At 35.3% G+C, this 19,345-nt stretch overlaps 1 pseudogene; it reads left to right on the top strand.

Moving 5' to 3' along the window:
• The first annotated feature begins 1,124 nt into the window (after positions 1-1,124).
• On the top strand, positions 1,125-4,763 carry LOC144251087 (dermatan-sulfate epimerase-like protein; annotated as a pseudogene).
• The last annotated feature ends 14,582 nt before the right edge of the window (positions 4,764-19,345 follow it).

Here is a 19,345-nt window from a genome sequence, read left to right as displayed (position 1 = left end):
AAGCAATGTATATATCACAGCTGCTTGTCATCGACTCACATTTGTTGGAATCCTTGTATGTGCATATAAGTCTAAGAAAAGAAATCACTTGATTGTATCTATCAATCACTTAGATTGTATATAATATTAGATTTTATTATAATTCTCAAGTTTCTATCAAGTGACTGTAGAGTATTTAAATCATTAGTTTGCTTTCACTTTCAGCTACCTGTAGCCTCAGACAATTGCTTTGTTTTGTTTTCCCCCCAGAAAGGAGAGTCATGAAAAAGGAAGAGAAAAGAGATGGCATGGTCACTGTTGATGAAAGGGGAGTTTTCTTTTCCCGTCGATGATTACTCCATGATTGGAAAAGATGTGCCTAGGTGGCTGAAGAGATTAGATTTTTATAGTTGTATTGATGAAGCTGATAGAAGAAGACATCAAAATGCTTTCCTGTGTCATATAGACTGATGAGTCAGTAAGCCTGGAAAAGACATTTGAAATGAAGGCAGGAGTTTGAATATTTTTAAACCACATGGGACTTTGAACACTTTTTGAACATGTTTTTATCCCCAAAATGGAAGAAGAAATAGTTCACAAACCAAGAAGTATAAAATATTGAAAGGAATAATCAGTGATTCCACTCATTCCAAGAATGTTAGTACTTTGCCATGGTCTTCAGTCAAACACACAGAAACAAGTCATACATGTGTGGTGAGTGTATCACCAGTGATGGCTTGCTGTGCTACAAATGACTCTTAATTTTAATTTTGGAGTGCTTTTTCTTTCTTGTACCATGTATGATTTGATTCTTCTGTTCAAATAGACTAATGTAAAGGAAGTAAACGCTGCATTTATAGTAATTTTGACTATTACCACTGTTCCTCTGTTACAGAAAAATTAGAGGCATTAATATTCCTTGAAATTTACTGGAACAGAACTGTGCCAGGGATACACATGTGCTATGTAAAATTTTCTCTTTTTGGCAAATGTACTTGCTTTGAATGAGCTGAATGTCAGCATAGAAGATTTTAAATTCAGTTTAATCAAGATCTTTAATATATGCTTTATATTAGCCAGATGGAAAACACATTAAACACCCTACTTGTTATGTATGCCTAAGGAAAGTATCTTCCCCATGGATCATGGGGTTAATGTTTACAGGACATTTCCTAATTTTAACATTCGTGGTGTTTGGTTTCTCTACTCTCGAAGAGTCTGTGAGTAATTACTCTGAATGGGCAGTTTTCACAGATGATATAGATCAGTTTAAGACATAGAAAGTGCAAGATTTCAGACCCAACCAAAAGCTGAGGAGAAGTATGCTTCATCCAAGTTTATATTTTGATGCTGGGGAAATCCAAGCAGTGAGACAACAGTCTCGCACAAGCCATTTGCATCTTTTTAGAGCTATCAGAAGTGCAGTGACAGTTATGCTGTCCAACCCAACATACTACCTACCTCCACCCAAGCATGCCGATTTTGCTGCCAAGTGGAATGAAATTTATGGTAACAATCTGCCTCCTTTAGCATTGTACTGTTTGTTATGTCCAGAAGACAAAGTTGCCTTTGAATTTGTCTTGGAATATATGGACCGGATGGTTAGCTACAAAGATTGGCTGGTTGAGAATGCACCAGGAGATGAGGTTCCAGTTGGCCATTCGTTAACAGGTTTTGCCACTGCCTTTGACTTTTTATATAACTTATTAGATAATCATCGAAGACAAAGATATCTGGAAAAAATATGGGTTATTACTGAGGAAATGTATGAATGCTCCAAGGTTCGCTCATGGGGCAAACAACTTCTCCATAACCATCAGGCTACCAATATGATAGCAGTACTCACAGGAGCCTTGGTTACTGGGGTAGATAAAGGATCTAAAGCAAATATATGGAAACAGGTTGTAGTAGATGTCATGGAAAAGACAATGTTTCTATTGAATCACATTGTTGATGGCTCTTTGGATGAAGGTGTGGCCTATGGAAGCTACACAGCTAAATCAGTCATGCAGTATGTTTTTTTGGCACAGCGCCATTTTAATATCAACAACTTGGATAATAACTGGTTAAAAATGCACTTTTGGTTCTACTATGCCACCCTTTTGCCAGGCTTCCAAAGAACTGTGGGTATAGCAGATTCTAATTATAATTGGTTTTATGGTCCAGAGAGTCAGCTAGTTTTCTTGGATAAGTTTATCTTAAAGAATGGAGCTGGAAATTGGTTAGCTCAGCAAATTAGAAAGCATCCACCTAAAGATGGACCCATGGTTCCATCCACTGCCCAAAGGTGGAGTACTCTCCACACAGAATACATCTGGTATGATCCACAACTAACCCCACAGCCCCCTGCTGACTATGGTACTGCAAAGATGCACACATTTCCTAATTGGGGAGTTGTCACTTATGGGGCTGGGCTGCCAAACACAAAAACCACTACCTTTGTGTCCTTCAAATCTGGGAAGCTGGGGGGTCGAGCTGTGTATGACATAGTTCACTTTCAGCCATACTCCTGGATTGATGGGTGGAGAAGCTTTAATCCTGGACATGAACATCCGGATCAGAACTCATTTACATTTGCCCCCAATGGGCAAGTTTTTGTTTCTGAAGCTCTCTATGGACCAAAGTTGAGCCACCTTAACAATGTATTGGTGTTTGCTCCGTCACCCTCAAGCCAATGTAATAAGCCCTGGGAAGGCCAACTGGGAGAATGTGCACAGTGACTCATGTGGACTGGTGAGGAAGTTGGTGACTCAGCAGGGGAAATCATCACTGCTTCTCAACATGGGGAAATGATATTTGTGAGTGGGGAAGCGATATCTGCTTATTCTTCAGCAATGAGACTGAAAAGTGTGTATCGTGCTTTACTCCTCTTAAATTCTCAAACTCTGCTAGTTGTTGACCACATTGAGAGGCAAGAAGCTTCCCCGATAAATTCTGTCAGTGCCTTCTTTCATAACCTGGATATTGATTTTAAATACATCCCATATAGGTTTATGAATAGGTATAATGGTGCCATGATGGATGTATGGGATGCACACTACAAAATGTTCTGGTTTGATCACCGTGGCAATAGCCCCATGGCTAGTATACAGGAAGCAGAACAAGCAGCTGAATTTAAGAAATGGTGGACTCAGTTTGTTAATGTGACCTTTCAGATGGAATCCACAATCACAAGAATTGCATATGTCTTTTATGGGCCATATGTCAATGTTTCCAGCTGCAGATTCATTGATAATTCCAATTCTGGACTTCAGATTTCTCTCAATGTCAATAACACTGAACACGTTGTTTCCATTGTAACTGACTACCACAACCTGAAAACAAGATTCAATTACCTGGGATTTGGTGGCTTTGCCAATGTGGCTGACCAAGGCCAAATAACCCGATTTGGTTTGGGTACTCAAGCAATAGTACTGCCTGTAAGACAAGATAGAGCTATTTTCCCCTTTGGATTTAAGTTTAACATAGCAATTGGATTAATTTTGTGCATTAGTTTGGTGATTTTAACATTTCAATGGCGGTTTTACCTTTCTTTTAGAAAACTAATGCGTTGGATACTAATACTTGTTATTGCCTTGTGGGTTATTGAGCTTCTAGATGTGTGGAGCACTTGCACTCAGCCCATCTGTGCAAAATGGACAAGAACAGGAACTGAGACAAGCAAGAAGCCTGCGTCTTCCAAGGGGCACTACGTGGATCTTCCTGATGTTGTCATTACCTCACTTCCTGGTTCCGGAGCCAAAATACTTAAACAACTTTTTTTCAACAGTAGTGACTTTCTCTACATCAGAGTTCCTACAGCCTACATTGATATCCCTGAAACGGAATTTGAAATTGATTCATTTGTAGATGCTTGTGAATGGAAGGTATCAGATATCCACAGTGGGCATTTCCGTTTACTTCGAGGCTGGTTGCAGTCTTTAGTCCAGGACACAAAAGTACATTTACAAAACATCCATTTGCATGAGACCAGTAAGGGTAAACTGGCCCACTATTTTACAACAAATAAGGACAAGAAAAGAAAACTGAAAAGGAGAGAGTCTTTGCTGGAACAAAGAAGTAGAATGAAAGGCGCTTTTGACAGAGATGCTGAATATATTAGGGCTTTGAGGAGACACCTGGTCTATTACCCAAGTGCACGTCCTGTGCTTAGTTTAAGTAGCAGTAGCTGGACATTGAAGCTTCATTTTTTTCAGGAAGTATTAGGAGCTTCGATGAGGGCATTGTATATTGTAAGAGACCCTCGGGCATGGATTTATTCAATGCTGTACAGTAGTAAGCCAAGTCTTTACACTTTGAAGAATGTACCAGAGCACTTAGCAAAATTGTTTAAAATAGAGGGAGGTAAAGGCAAATGTAACTTAAATTCAGGCTATGCTTTTGAGTATGAACCATTGAAGAAAGAATTAGAAAATTCTGAATCAAACGCTGTCTCCTTATTGTCTCATTTATGGCTAGCAAATACAGCAGCAGCTTTGAGAATAAATACAGATTTGCTGCCTACCAGCTACCAGCTGGTCAAGTTTGAAGATATTGTTCATTTTCCTCAAAAAACTAGTGAAAGGATTTTTGCTTTTCTTGGGATTCCTTTGTCTCCTGCTAGTTTAAACCAAATATTGTTTGCCACTTCCACAAACCTTTTTTACCTTCCATATGAAGGAGAAATATCACCAACTAATACTAATGTTTGGAAACAAAACTTGCCTAGAGATGAAATTAAACTAATTGAAAACATCTGCTGGACACTGATGGACCAACTAGGATATCCAAAGTTTATGGACTAAATGCTGCAGGTCAGCAGAAATTTGCACTAATGCTTCCCCACCCGCTTTGTGGATATGGACTAGAAGAGTTTGTTTATTCTTGTATTGTGGGTGTGGGTGTGGGTGTGGGTGTGTGTACTTTTATTTGCACAGAGAGATTATTTAAAAAATAGGCACCATATTTGGCCTAGCAGGATTTATTTTTATGTTACCACTTTCCTTGCTTTTGTTTCTGAATTTTTTTTCTGCTAAAATATTTCTGTTTCAGAAGTTAGATGAAATTATATCATGGGCTTCCGGGAAGATGGGAAGATTTTAAAGGATTTTGTTTAACTTGCCTTCTTCTGTAACTGTGCTAATCTATCTGGGGACCTCATACACTACTAAAGGCCTTGCAGTTGCTGCTTTACCCAAGCATCTCTTCCTTTCAAGATGGACTACAAAAGTTCCTTATCTTTTTGAAAAGGTCTTTTAACACACTTATCTTGCACAAAGAAAAAGAAAAAAAAAAGTGAATTCCTTTTACTTTATATAACACTCAGTGATATCACTGGAGAAATGGCGTTAAGTTCCTATCAGAACTATAGGATTCCTTCTGGAAATGCAGATGGAAATACAGAATAAAGACTTTTTTTTTTAAAGTCAGAAATAGTAACCTGGAAAGTTTCCTTAAATTTTTTTACTTACAAATAACAAGAAATAAGTCTGAACAGTCTGAGTGCTGAGGGCTGGTTTTTTAGATATGCTTGTCCGTTTAAAAGTCTCTTTTTTACTTCCTGAAACTACAGCTGTTTGCCATTACACTATTCCCACCCTGTCCTTTTTGTCACTGTCCAGCAAAACAGTCAGTAGGTACTAATTTCTGACCTCCCTGTATTTGTGGAGTTTTCCTTTTTTTTTTTTTTTTGATGATTAATTTTGCATTAAAGACTGACACAGAATCAAATTTATTTTTTTTTTGTGGAATTACCACTGTATGAGTCAAAGAAAGCCGTGCCACTGCTGCCAGTGTTTTCTTAGATTGGAGACAGAGCTGGAAAACTGCCTGACTTTTCTTGCTTCCTTTTGAGTGAGTTTACAGACCGCCAGTGTCTGCAGAATTGAAGGCAAATGGGAGATGATGTCAGAGGCATCTGTTTCTTTTACCATCTGCATCTTATTATAAATGTAGTCAACATCAAATGTGGTTCATTTTCCTTTGCTGGGTTCTGAAATCAAAATGCTATGCCATTATAAGCCAGTGGAGTAATTACAATGTATTGGATGAAAACTATCAGGCAGTGTGGAGACTTGATGAAAATCTTTGTACAGATTGCAGTCTTCTTCCTGATGCTTCAAACTACAAACTGGAGTTCCTTCAAGCTCTCTAACACTTAGAGTCTGTCATTCTGACCTAGATAAAAGTGGTTCTGTCTCAGTAGTTTGTTATTATGTCAAAATGTGCCTCCAAAGTGATAAAGCTGTGGATATGTTACTTTCCAGCTAAATCTTAACTTGGCTATCATTTTCCTTCCATTTTGATATCAGACTGCTCCCCTCCTCCACATTTACTTCCCATGAAGTAATTAATGAATAAAATTACATTAATTTAAGTTAAAAGGGCACTGAAGACTTAAATCTACACTATTATTATTAAGGAAGATTATTCTATCTCAGGGTCAATCAGCAAACATTTAAAATTGCTACATGGATAACACTGTTTCCATTATTGCTCAGAGTCTCAGTGTTTGCTTTCAATTCCCAGGATGTGTGATCTCAAATCAGATCAAATAGAAAGGCTCCGGGTTGGAAGTTGTATTAGGTCTGACTAATGTAAGAATTATAAATGAGTGCAGGTATCAGAGAAGACAGCAGAAGCCACCCCTGCTGTTTTTGAACGTATGGAAATGCCTGCACCAGCAGAAGAGAGTTAAATGGAACATGTGCAGGAATGGGGAAAGAAGAAATGTAAAATGAAAGAGTAATTCTGAGGATTAATATGGGAATATATGGTGGCAAAAGAAAGGAGGTTTACCCAAATGGTCTTCAAAGTGGACCATACCATTCATCCTAACAGCAATTTAGACTTACCTGTCTCTATCCTCATTCATTCCCACTCCAGAGGAAAAATTTAGTTGCAAGCCCCACTACTTAGGTAACCAATGTAGAAAGTTGCTTTACTTGCAAATTCTCCTGCACAGGGAAGGGGATGACACACTCATTGGGTGTGTGTGCACACACATGCTCATGCTTCTGCCTTATAACCTGAATACCTAAGGTGAGTGATTCTCCTAGTACACCCTCAGGTTCTGCATCACAAGGTAATCCAGGAAAAATTTAAGTTGCCTGTACATGTACTTTTACTCATCTTGCAAATAAGATGAAACACTTGTTGGAAAACCTATATAAAATGTCCTATATGTAAAAGCCACCCCTTCATTCATTTCCTAAATTTAGACCTAATTGGGGATAATCTACATAGCAATATTTTATTCAAAATAATCGCAATGAAATTTTGAAAAGATGTTTTGCTGCCAAAAGTAAAGTAACAAATGTAATGATAATTTGGCTTTCAAAGTTGGAAAATGACAGAATTTTCTTAGGATGAAATATAAAGGCCACATCTAAAGTTGAATGTACCACAGTGAAAAATCCAAACAGGATAGGAAATAGAATCTTCTCAGGAGAAGGAAGCTAAATCTGAATGTGCTTCAATTTATATTTTAAAATACAGATTTTATCAAGAATATGACATGACACAAGACCACATATATACTGTGCCTAGATTTCAAAATATTAGAAATTTGATTATTTTTAAAAATAATTGATAAATGCCTGGCAAGAATAGGATCATTTTTATTTATGTCAAATTTCAAGGAATATAAGAGGAATTTCCACATTGCCTGCTGCAAATATATTCAAAGAAGCACTCCCCTCCTACATACAAGCATGTCTTAATAATTCCCCTTTATAAACTTGTTACCCCTCTTGTTGCCACTTATTTTTTTATTTTGTTCTTTTTAGTTATACGTGACAGTAGAATGTAATCTGACGTGTCATACATACATGGAGTATAACTTCCCATTCTTGTGTTTGTACATGATGTCTGCCACTTATTTTTGATTGGCAACATTGATAAGCAGAGAACTTCATGCATTATTAAAGATCCTAAACAGTCTTCATATATAAAGTATATCACATTTACTTTCTACAAGTGAGTAAAAAATAATAACTTTCAAATTTCAATGCTGCTTGACTTCATTAACTTTGGTCATAATTAGAAAAGTTTTCACTGATTAGGAAAAAATGTAAATAGAAGGCAGTATGTTGTACCATCACTTTCAGGATGTTTAAGATATATCAAGGTATTGGATTTTTTTTTTCTTATTTATATGTTAACCAAATTAATGTGTCTGACTAGCCATCATTTCACTATATTTTGGCAGAAAAATTATCCAAATAACTTTTGAGGCCCAAAAGGTACTGGATTTTGCACAGAGCATGTTAGATACTTTAAAAATGACAAATTCTAACATTTTAAAAAGTTGTAGATTCTTGAGCTGTAATGTATATGGATTTATATTATGTTTAACCCAAGTAACATGTTTAATTGAATCTGATTCCAAAGGTGATTTTCAGCTAAATCTTTCAAACCATGAGAATTTTTGTTTTTATTTTCTTTCACACCTTATCTAGTTAGGTAGCAACAAAACAAAACAAACAACAAGAAAATACAAACCTAAAAAGGAAACAGACTGAAGGTCATTAACTAGTTTGTCAGGTCTCTATGTATAGAAGTCTCATTTATTAATCTAAAAATAAAAATCTAAAAGCAATGTGAGTATAATTAAGATAATTTGCCATACTCCCCTTCTTTATGTCTTTGGGTAGTAGTGTTAGGATTTACTATGGAGTGAAAAGATGCAGAAGTTGGAAAATGCAGGACAAGTTTAATATAGATACACAGTCCCACAATGTATCCAGTAAACAAGAACTCCACCCCTACCCTACCCTGATGGCAAGCCTTTACCTTTGTTCCCTAACAATCCTAAGTCCTGGCTCTTCAACTTTAAATGTCAAGAATATGCCCGTACTAAGCGCCCGTGCTCTACGTCTGCCCCTCTGTTTCCCGCTACACACTGTAAGATCTTTATTCAGGCATGATATTGCCAAAAAGAAGAAACATCTCACAAATTACCTGGAGCATATTAAACAATGCCTCAAGTAATAAGCGCAACGAAATCTTTTGAAAAATACAAGATCTGCCATGAGTTAATCACTTAATATGTGTTACACATTGAATTATAAGGTTTGTATGTATCTTATTACATACAATCTGCACAGCTCTATGTAGTACTTATTTTACATATACATTTGAAACTCATGACAAGTAGTTTATCCAAATTAAATCCACTGATAAGTACTTTGACAGAGATTTATGCAGTTTTTCCAATTCCAAAAATCTGAAGAAATCTTCCCTGTATTTATCATTCATGCATTAATTCTCTAATTCATGCATATCAACTGTCAAGGTATTGATTACATGAGGGAAGAACACAAATGTTGGTTGACTATGAACCTGCCTGGTGAGAAATAGGCAATTGCTCCAAGACTTCAGAACTATCAGAAATTCATCAAGAGAGAGAAGAGGGGTAGTTATGACCACCCAAGGAAAGTGGTATCTGTTCTGTAGTGGGTTTGGTTCATTTCCTTATTTCTGAAACAAGGTAGTTATGAGTAAAGAATACTTTAATGATTTAGAGGAAGTTATGACTGGTATATTTGAATAGAGGCCCCCAGTTTTTTTCTGGCTTATGCTTTTACTATTTGTCAGAGCATATCCCACCAATGAGTAGCCCTTCCAAAGAGATTGAGAGTTGTCCATAAATACTAATATAGCAAAACCACTGACATTCTTACTTGACTGCTCCAACCCACTACAAGAAAAAAAAAATTATGTCTATAATCAAATATTAAGGGATGCCCTGAAGAGGAAGAGATACTTGAGTGTGGTCTGACAGACTGTGTGTGTGTGTGTGTGTGTGTGTGTGTGTGTGTGTCTTTGCTAGTGATGGCAGTAAGAAGAATAACTCAGTGCCTTTGACCCAGGCTTCAGCAATCTTTTATTTTCCTCTCCTCTCCACCAAAACCTCACCACCCCAAGTGCCTCCAGCTCCACAGTGCTAGACAACTCTCAATCCAGAGGATGCTTTCATGGCCTTACGACAATGGAGCTGACACTTCTGCTAGGGACCATAAAGGAAGTCTTTCTTCTTTTTACAAAGTTCCTAGTATAAAGGAACAAGTGGAAGTTAATGTTCCCATCAATTCCATGACTTCAGGGTCATCCAAACACATTCACATGGAGTCAGTTTTAGGGTGAGCCCCCCCGCCAACTTATTGCTCTTTCCCCTGCATTATAAACAATGCCAGAGAGAAAGAGGAGAAGGGCAATGAGAGAATGAAGGAAGGAAAAATGGAGGAAAGAGGGGAAGAAAATATTGAAGGGAGAGAGGAAGGGAGGGAGGGAGGGGAAAGGGGAGATGCTCAAGAAGAATCATTACTATAAAGGTTGTGTTATGGTCTAAACTAAAAGAATGAATTTTAGTGAGATAAAACTTGATTAAAAAGAAAAGTTATAATCTGACTCCAGTCATTCCATAACACATTGCAATTATTCTATTTTATGTTGTTTCTCTATTTCTGTATTACCCTGACTACAGAGATGAATCTAATTTTTCTTTCAAGTGTGTTAATATTGATATAACATTTAACTTTTATGTGACTTGGCTTCTCAAATATTCTAGATATGAAGTGCTCTTCCATGTGTTGTCTTTCTTTTTCTGAGCATGGGATGGGCATTGTTCTTAATCATTTAAGGAGAATAACCTGTATGCTCATGAGAAGTCCTTGATGCCCGGCCTTCCCCTTGTGGAAGTCAGTTCAGCTTCCATTGCTGTCACTTTCCTTAGTTACTAAATGAGCAGTAGAAGCTCTAATCCCTGCTTTAAAATCTGTCACCTTTCTATAAGCAAGCTTGCCTTATTCATGATATGCAGAAATTCTCCAGAACTTGGTATATGATGGTGAAAGATTACTGTTGAATTTTGTTGGTGTTTGTTGTTTTAATTATATATCATTTATTTATTCCTCTATTTTGTTCAGAAGATTAATTTTGTTTTAGATTTGTTCAAGTTATGTGAAAATGTTAAATATGGCTCTTTTATATTTACTGAGCTATTTTAATTTGATGCTTTACTACAACATTTCACAAAACTCTGAAGAGGGATTTATAAGCACAGGGAAGACAACCAGGAAGGGATGAAATTACTTTCATAAGGTACTCATTAAAAGTTTGTATAAAGAATACAGATAATAAAAGTTAATCTCACACAAAACAGATAGTTTTTACTGTTAATTGTCAGACATTAATCTGAGCACCCTGGCTACTCCAGCACTAGCAAGAACACAGTGTGCTACACCTGGCTCATGTGCCCCTGATAACGAGTACTCGTTTCTCTCTAGGCTTACCAAACTGCAGTGTACACACATACAGTTATTCATTTTCCCCAACAATATGTACAAAACTATCTAAAATACCTCACTGTTGAACACAGGGAAATAAAAATATATATTCGTATGCACACATTGAAACCTTACAAATTCCATTGCCATAAGAGGTACATTTTTTTTTCTATATGACTGCTGATTGTTCTGATGAGTTTCTCATCCATCTTATTTCACCTTTCCCCCATTTCCTTGTTTTGATATGAAGAGAAGCATTTTTATTTCAGATCACACACACACAGTGTGTGTGCCTAAGACTTTGTGTTCTTTCTTAATTTTAAACCTCTATTTCTCCATCTAGAGAACTCCTTCATAGATGATGTAAGCATTTTAAACAAATTAAGTGTGAAAATTAATAGAAAAATAACTGTTCCCCTTTGTGACCACCTCAGATTCTCTAGTCTTATTGACTTGAAGGAGAAAGAGAGATAGCAGAGGTGGGTTTGCTTTCATTCTCCTACTACATGTGCTCAAAGACACCCATGTGTCATAAGTTGTACCATTTTCCCAGTGCAAAAAAAAGTTAGTGTTTTCAGATAATTCAAGCATATAGAATAAAGAGAGATAAGCCAAAGAATTGTGCATTCATGTTAGTATTTAATACTTTACTGAGTTATGCACACATGTAAAATCATGATTTAGAAGTATCATTGTTTTATGTTCATACTTCCAAGAAACAGTTTTATCCAAACTCTCACTTTGGTATCTCTATCACTTCTGAAGTTTGTGTTTATCTAGAGTATATTATATTTACTACTGAGATTTACAAAGATATAGAATTTTCTAAATTGAAGTTTTATGCTAACACTCAGTTTTATTCTGTCATAAGTCCCATTTGTATATCAAGCATAACTTTGTTTTTATCTGCATTTGGTGGATATATATGTATATATTAACTTCCACATTGACAATTATTCCGTTTTCTATTTAAATTTTTCCATATTAAATATGGATTAGACTTGAAATGCCTAAAACAATTTGTAAATAATTGTATTTACTCCTCTGTTTATGTTAACAAAAACAAACCAATTATTATAATTATGTATATATAAAAATATATATATAACATTATTATTCACTTTAGCACTGTATATAACAAAAGTTTATACTAATATAATTATACCTAATATAGAATAACTTTTTGTTAATTTCTGTGTCATTAACACATATGCTTTGGATTAGAGTAGCATTCTGCAGTATCTTTTCTTGTTAAGATGCTTGTTAGTTTGAATGTTTTCTTTCTTCTGTGACCATAGAGTGGGACCCAGGAACAAATACTAGAGACTTTTACCAGGAACTCATTTAGCAAGGAGAGCAGAATAGCATGCACCCCAACAGTAGACCAGTTAATAGGGATATGTTAGTAGGGCTCACAGCCTAGTATCTTTAATGAAAAGGAACTCCTTTCCTGTTCTTAGTTCTTCTTGGGTACTACTGTCCATATTCTTTCACTGGTTGACTATAAGCAATTAGAAAACACTGTTGTATTGATTCTTGCATGTGCCAGTTCTACTGTCCCTATCCATCCAATGGTAGTATTTGGATAATGAAAAATCAGTGGAGAATAAAAAGATGCATTGATCCTAGCTGAAATGTTGGAAATCCTCTACTATGGTATTAATAAATTGTTGTTGCCAAACCTGGGATTTAAAGTTAGATTTCATATTCTCATATTTTCTCCAATAATGTAAAAAATGCATGTTAACAGAAACAATATCAATAAAATGAACAAGAGTGTACTCACCGTCTGCCCTAAAAAATGCACAATTAATACTGGTAGTTAAGTCCTTTTGAACTAGTATCATATCCTCTGCTCCCACCAGATATCTTAGAGGTAACTTCTGTCCTTGATATTTCTTTGTTTTATTTTATAGCTTCAAAACACACACTTAAACATACATATAATATACATTAAAGATAGGTATATATACACACATACATATATATCTATGTATACATATGCTAATTTTGTGTTTTCAGACTTTAGTAAATAGTAACACACTGTACGTATTATATAATTTTCTTTGTTCAAAATTGTGTCTAATGCATGTGATGTTTCTATGTAAAGATCACATATGTTCAACACAGTAATATGTCATCATATGAATGTGCCACTATATAAATATGTCATACCTTGTTCAACTTTTAGCTTGATTTGTTTTGGGGATATTTAAATTTTTGCAATTTTTCAACAATTCTCTGTAACAATTCTTAAGTATGTTCCATAATGAACATACATACAAAGTATACACGAATTTTGCTTGTACTCAGAAAATTTTCCACCCACACCTATTCACCTTCCTTCCTGGAATATTTTTGTAGGATCGAATGGCTCTGGGTTAATATGCAAACATGTGTCCTCAACTATTATAGATGATGCCACATTCTTTTCCAGATTGGCTATATAAATTGACACTCTAGAAGCGTTTCTGTTGTTTCAGATTTCCTTCTGTACTTAATATTTTCTGACTCTCTGGTGGGATAAAAAGGATGTCACATCTGGTTTTCATATGCATTTTTCTGATTTTTAATGACTGAGAACATTTAAACACAAGTGTGCCTGCACATGTCTATAGATACTAGTCTTTCTTCTTGCCATTTTGTTTCTTTTATGAAATGAAATTCACAGTCATGTCTATTACCCCTTTACCTATTAAGTTCTCTTTTTCTTATCAAGTCATTGAAGTTTACTATGTATTCTTGATACAAATCCTTTTTTGGTTATGTATTGTGAATACATTTTGGTTTATATTTTTTACCTTTATAGTATGACTTTGTGGTGTCTTTAAATATACAGGTTTTCTTAATTTGAATGGAATCAAATATGTCAATATATTTTACTTTATTATTTATACTGTTTTGCCATCTTAAAATATTATTCTAAGCACTCTTTTATTAATTGTCTATTGTATTGTTCTATGAAAGCAGTACCATAAACTTAGTGGCCTGAAATAACATCGTATCTCAAAATACCTCTGGGTCAGGCAGCCGCTCCTGGCTTAGCGTTGTGTGCTTGAAGATGGTTAACACAGCTGCCATCAGGTTGATCCAGGGCTGCATTCTCACTGTGGCTTAACTGGGGTGGCATCGGCTCCTGTGCTCAAGTGACTGTTGGCAAGATTTAGCTCCTTGTGGGTTGCTGGACCAAAAGCCATAGTTCTTCTCTGGCTGTTGGCTGGAGAGCATCGTCCATAGCTTATCATGTGGGCCTCTGAATTTAAAGAAGCAGCTTATTTCATGAAATCCAAGGAGGCAGAAAGTCAACAGAGAAACTCTGTAGACAGTGTCATGCAGTCAGGGAGCCGATCCTCTCACTTTTGCTGTGTTCTGTTAGAAGCCAGTCACTGGTCCCATCCATACTCATAGGCAAGGAATTATACCAGGGCATGAATGCAGACGACAATTGGGGTAGGTAGGGATCACTCTAGAGTCCATCTGCCACAGATTTTGTCATCCGTATTTAGCATTATGTTTTGTCTATTATGAGATTTTTTTTTCCTGTATGAATAACCTCTTGTCATAAAGTGCAAGACTGAATTATCTTTTCTTTCCCACTGACCTTCAATGCCAGTTCTACCATATTCAGGTCCTTCTCTTTTTGTGTGAATCTGTTTCTGGGCACTGCTCTAATCTATTTCACTGGCAAATCTGCTTATTCCAATGACCATACCACCCTGTCTAGATTAGTGCAAGTCTGTTTTATTCTCTTCTTTCTTCTTATTGTCACAGATCTTCTTTAGCCTTTGTTCTTTTATATGCAGTTTAAGATTAGTTTTCACAGTTTTTCAAAACAAAGAACAATACATTTAATTATAAAGACATCACATCCAATTTTGGGATATTGACGTCTTTACATTATTATTTCATATTCATAGGCATGATATGCCTATTTACTAGAGAGAGAGGCCTCTCTCTTTACTTAATATTTGTTAATCCTTTGGCAATTTAAATCAGAGCACTTTACATATTGTTATTACAATGATACTTAGGTTTAATTAAATGTTTAAATTTAAGGTTGATTATTGTATATTTATTGTATCAGGGATCATATTAAATATCCTTACCAATTCAGTAATTTACCTGAAAAATCTTTTGAAAATTTTATGTATATGGTTTTATAATATGTACTTAATGAATTTTATTTCCTCCTTTCTACTTGAGTTACTGCTTAATATTCTTACTGCATTTGTTAGGAACCTTCTGTGAAATGCTAAATAGATTTGATAATATAGGACGTTCTTGTATTAACCCTAAAGTTAATGGAGTGTTCCTATTGTCTCACCTCTGAGCGAAATGGTCATCTGTAGTTCATAGGTTCTCCTTATTACTTACCTAATACTTACCATCAGGGTCTTTTCTTCTATTTCTAGTTTGGTATGTGACTTTTTATCATGGGGACATGATGAGACTTATTGAATTTTTTTCTTCATCCTGTTGAAATAATCTTTTTTAAACCTATGATAAGACCAGCTTGGAAATTATTTATATTATTTGCCTATGTTGTTGAATTGTTAATAATTAATTTAAGACACTGATATCAACATTTATAATTGTGATTGGTTTATATTTTTCTTTTCTCATCTTGTAATAATCAATTTTGAAGTCAATATTATACTTATAATATAAAAGAAGTTAAGGATATTTTATTTTTATGTTTCCTACAAGAGTTTGTATAAGATTGAAATGATCTAATACTAAGTCTTTGTTAGAACTCATTTGTAAGCCATTTGACCATGGTGTTTTCTTTATGAGGCTATTTTTACTTTATATAAAATTCTATTTCATGCTTGTAGGTTAATTTTATTTAAATCACATATTTATTTTTTACCCTGTTCTGACAAGTTGTATATATGTGTGTGTATGTGTATATATATGTATATACATGTATAAACATATATATACATTGTACATATATGCATATTTTTTTTTCTTTTTGCAATACTGGGAATTTAACCCTGGGTGTCCCAGCCCTTTTTATTTTACTTTTATTTTTTTAACTTTGTAACAGGATCTCACTAAATTGTTGAGATTGTACTCAAACTTGCTGTCCTTCTGGGTCAGCCTCCCAAGTTGCTGGAATTATAGGCATGTGCCTATAATTTACCTGGCTGACAAGTTATATTTTTAGGAATTTGTTATTTACTTTTATTTTTCATATTCATTAGCCTACATTTGCTTAAAATTATATTGCCTCTGTAATTACCCACCCCCACATATTTTTTCCATTTCAATATCGAATATCTTGACATCATTAGTTTTTATTTCTTGATTGCAATTTTACTTTTATGTAAGTCTATCTGATTATTAACTTAGCTTTTTCTATTTCTACCTACTATTTTATATGTATTTGACATTGTATTAATTTGGCATTTAACTTTTCAGATTTGTATCATTCAGTTTTACTTCTTTTTTCTAATTTTCTGTTCACATTGTGTTTTGTATTTTTAAAAATTAGACATAGGTCTAATTTTTTGTGAATGCCTTCCAGCTAAACTTGTAGGGATTTGCTACTTATTACAGTGAGAGGCAATTAAGAAGCATGATTTTATTCTGGGCCACCATTGGCAGGAGGTAGGAGGTAGGGACAATGCTACGATTTTATATCTGAATAAATGTTATCTAAAAGGAGGGAAGAAGAGAGACAGTTTGAAACTAACTGGCAAGGAAGTAGCCATCACTCATCTTAACTATGAGACCAGGACAAGCACTATGTGGGGTTTTAGGAAATATTTATGCCTTCTCTGTCTTCAGGGCACAGTTACGGAGTCATCTTGCTTTTGTCTTGAGTGGCTTTGTTCTATGAAATTACACTTTTCCTGGCTGATGGTAGCAAGCCACTTCCTCCTGTTAGGATAGATTACATTTTCCATTCTCATTTTAAAATATTTTTGTTTTTCACTGTCCTCATTTAAGACTATTGTCTCTCTTTAAAGCTGTATTGCTTGATTCCACACTTACTACCATGCCCTTTTTGTAGTTGTCTCTTGCAAGTATCTTCTGGCTTTGGGTGTGGACTGACACTATGTGACCATGAGTTATAAAGGCTTCATTAAATTGATGATTTCCTTAGTCATCTTGTGTCATTTCTTATCTTCAACATGTGACAACTCCCTTCTGCTTAGTTTTAGCATGTGATTTTTGAAAGTTTGATATTTTTACACATTTTGTAGCATGGTATTTTGAAATACATCTTAGAAATAGAATATAATTGGATTTTTATTCATTGTGGTTATTGATATGCTTGGATTTATTTAGAATAATCCTCATGTATCTTTTGGTTATAACTCTATTTACTATATTCCCTTTTAATTTTCTAATTTCTTAAATTATTTTTCACAGTTGTAGAAAAAATGTATCTTATTATTTTAAGGCTTACTATAGGAAAATCAGAAGTGGATATAACTCTTTTATGCATTCAGTACTTGTTTATATTTGTCCGTATGTTTAACTTTTTCTTTATATTCCATTTTTCTATTCAAACCATTCTTCTGTGGCCATATTTTTCTGCCTAAGTATAATTCTTAATATTTTATCAATTTTTGTTTGCCTTGCATATGACTTTCATTCTTGCAGGGTACATTTGCTGAACATACAGCCTTTAATTAACAGCACTTTAAATGTATTATTCCACTTATCTCATTCACCTATTACTGTTTTCTCAAGTGAAATAGAAAGCAGAGTCAATAGCTGAGAATAATGAAAGGGAAAAGGTCTTGGAAGCTGAAAGAGAAAAGAAGGTTTAAAATAGTCATCTTGGAGAGTTAAAGAGTAATGCATGTGTGGGGTGATGTTGTGCCCTTGCCAGACTATCCCCATGGCCTCCTTGAAAGGATGTGTTGAAAGCAAGAGACCAGTTTTCCCCAGTTTTGCTCAGCTGCACCCATGCAATCCTGGAAAAATAGAAAGCAGGAATGAACAGATTTGTGTGTGTGTGTGTGTGTGTGTGTGTGTGTGTGTGTGTGTGTGTTTGTGTGTGTTTTCTGGGGGTTGCATGACAGAATGACTGAATGTTAGATGTGATTTTATGCAAAAACTGATTATCAAGGTTAAATAGATTTTGGTGGAAATGAGGCTTACATGACAATATTAAAAGCTTTTAGATTCTGGTAGCATCAAAGAGTTATTTGAGGGCTAGGGGCATGGCTCAGTGGTAAAATGCTTGCCTTGTACATGCAAGACCCTGGGTTCAATCCTCAGCACCGCATTAAAAAAAATAGAGAAATGAAATAAAGGTATTTAAAAAAAAGTTATGGAGGTACTAGTGGAGGTACTAGAAGGTAATATAAACTAAAACAGCCATTTAGCCCTTGTCATTTTCATTACTGCCTCATGAGCCAAGGAAGCTAGTAGAGCTCAGGTCATCATCACCAAATTCCAGGAGGGATGGCCAGCATACCAGGTGATGCCCTCACCTTCAATCCAACAACTTTTCACAATTATGGAATTACTTGAGGAAACTTTTTTAGACAGATTTTTGTTTCTGTGGCCAAAATAGCTGATAAGAGCAAGTTAGAGAAGGAAAGATTCATTTTGGCTCACGTTTTCAGAAGTTTAAGAAGTGGTTAGTGGACTCCAAGGCACAAAATCATGGAAGAAGTGTGTGTGTCAGGGGAAAAAGCTGCTCATATGACCTACTTCCTCCTATCTCCCAATAGTTCATTAGCTCTTAATGATTAATCTACCAAGTGGATTAATACACTGATGAGGAGAGTGTCCTCATGATCAATCATTGACTGAAAGCCCCGCTTCTGCAACTTGCTGCATCGGGGAGCCATGCTTTCAATCAATACATGAGTTTTTAGAGGACATTACAGGTACAAACCATAACACAGGTCAAAGCAAATTCAGAATTCCTTGGGCTGAGATGGTCCCTGGCATCTGCATCTTGTAAATGCTCACCCTAAAGGATATTCTGTTGTGTAGACATGTGGAGATCCCCTGCATTAGGTAGATAACATCCCAATCAATTACAGTTGTTTCTAGTTTTTCATGGTAGTTTCGATGTATAAAATTGTTGCAGACACTAAATTATTAAATATTGCACCATTACTCCTAGA

This window comes from Urocitellus parryii, chromosome Y, assembly GCF_045843805.1.
Source record: "Urocitellus parryii isolate mUroPar1 chromosome Y, mUroPar1.hap1, whole genome shotgun sequence".
NCBI classification, from domain to species: Eukaryota; Metazoa; Chordata; class Mammalia; order Rodentia; family Sciuridae; genus Urocitellus; species Urocitellus parryii.
The sequence above is the reverse complement of the archived record's forward strand: the minus strand, read 5'-3'. Positions and strand labels throughout refer to the sequence as shown.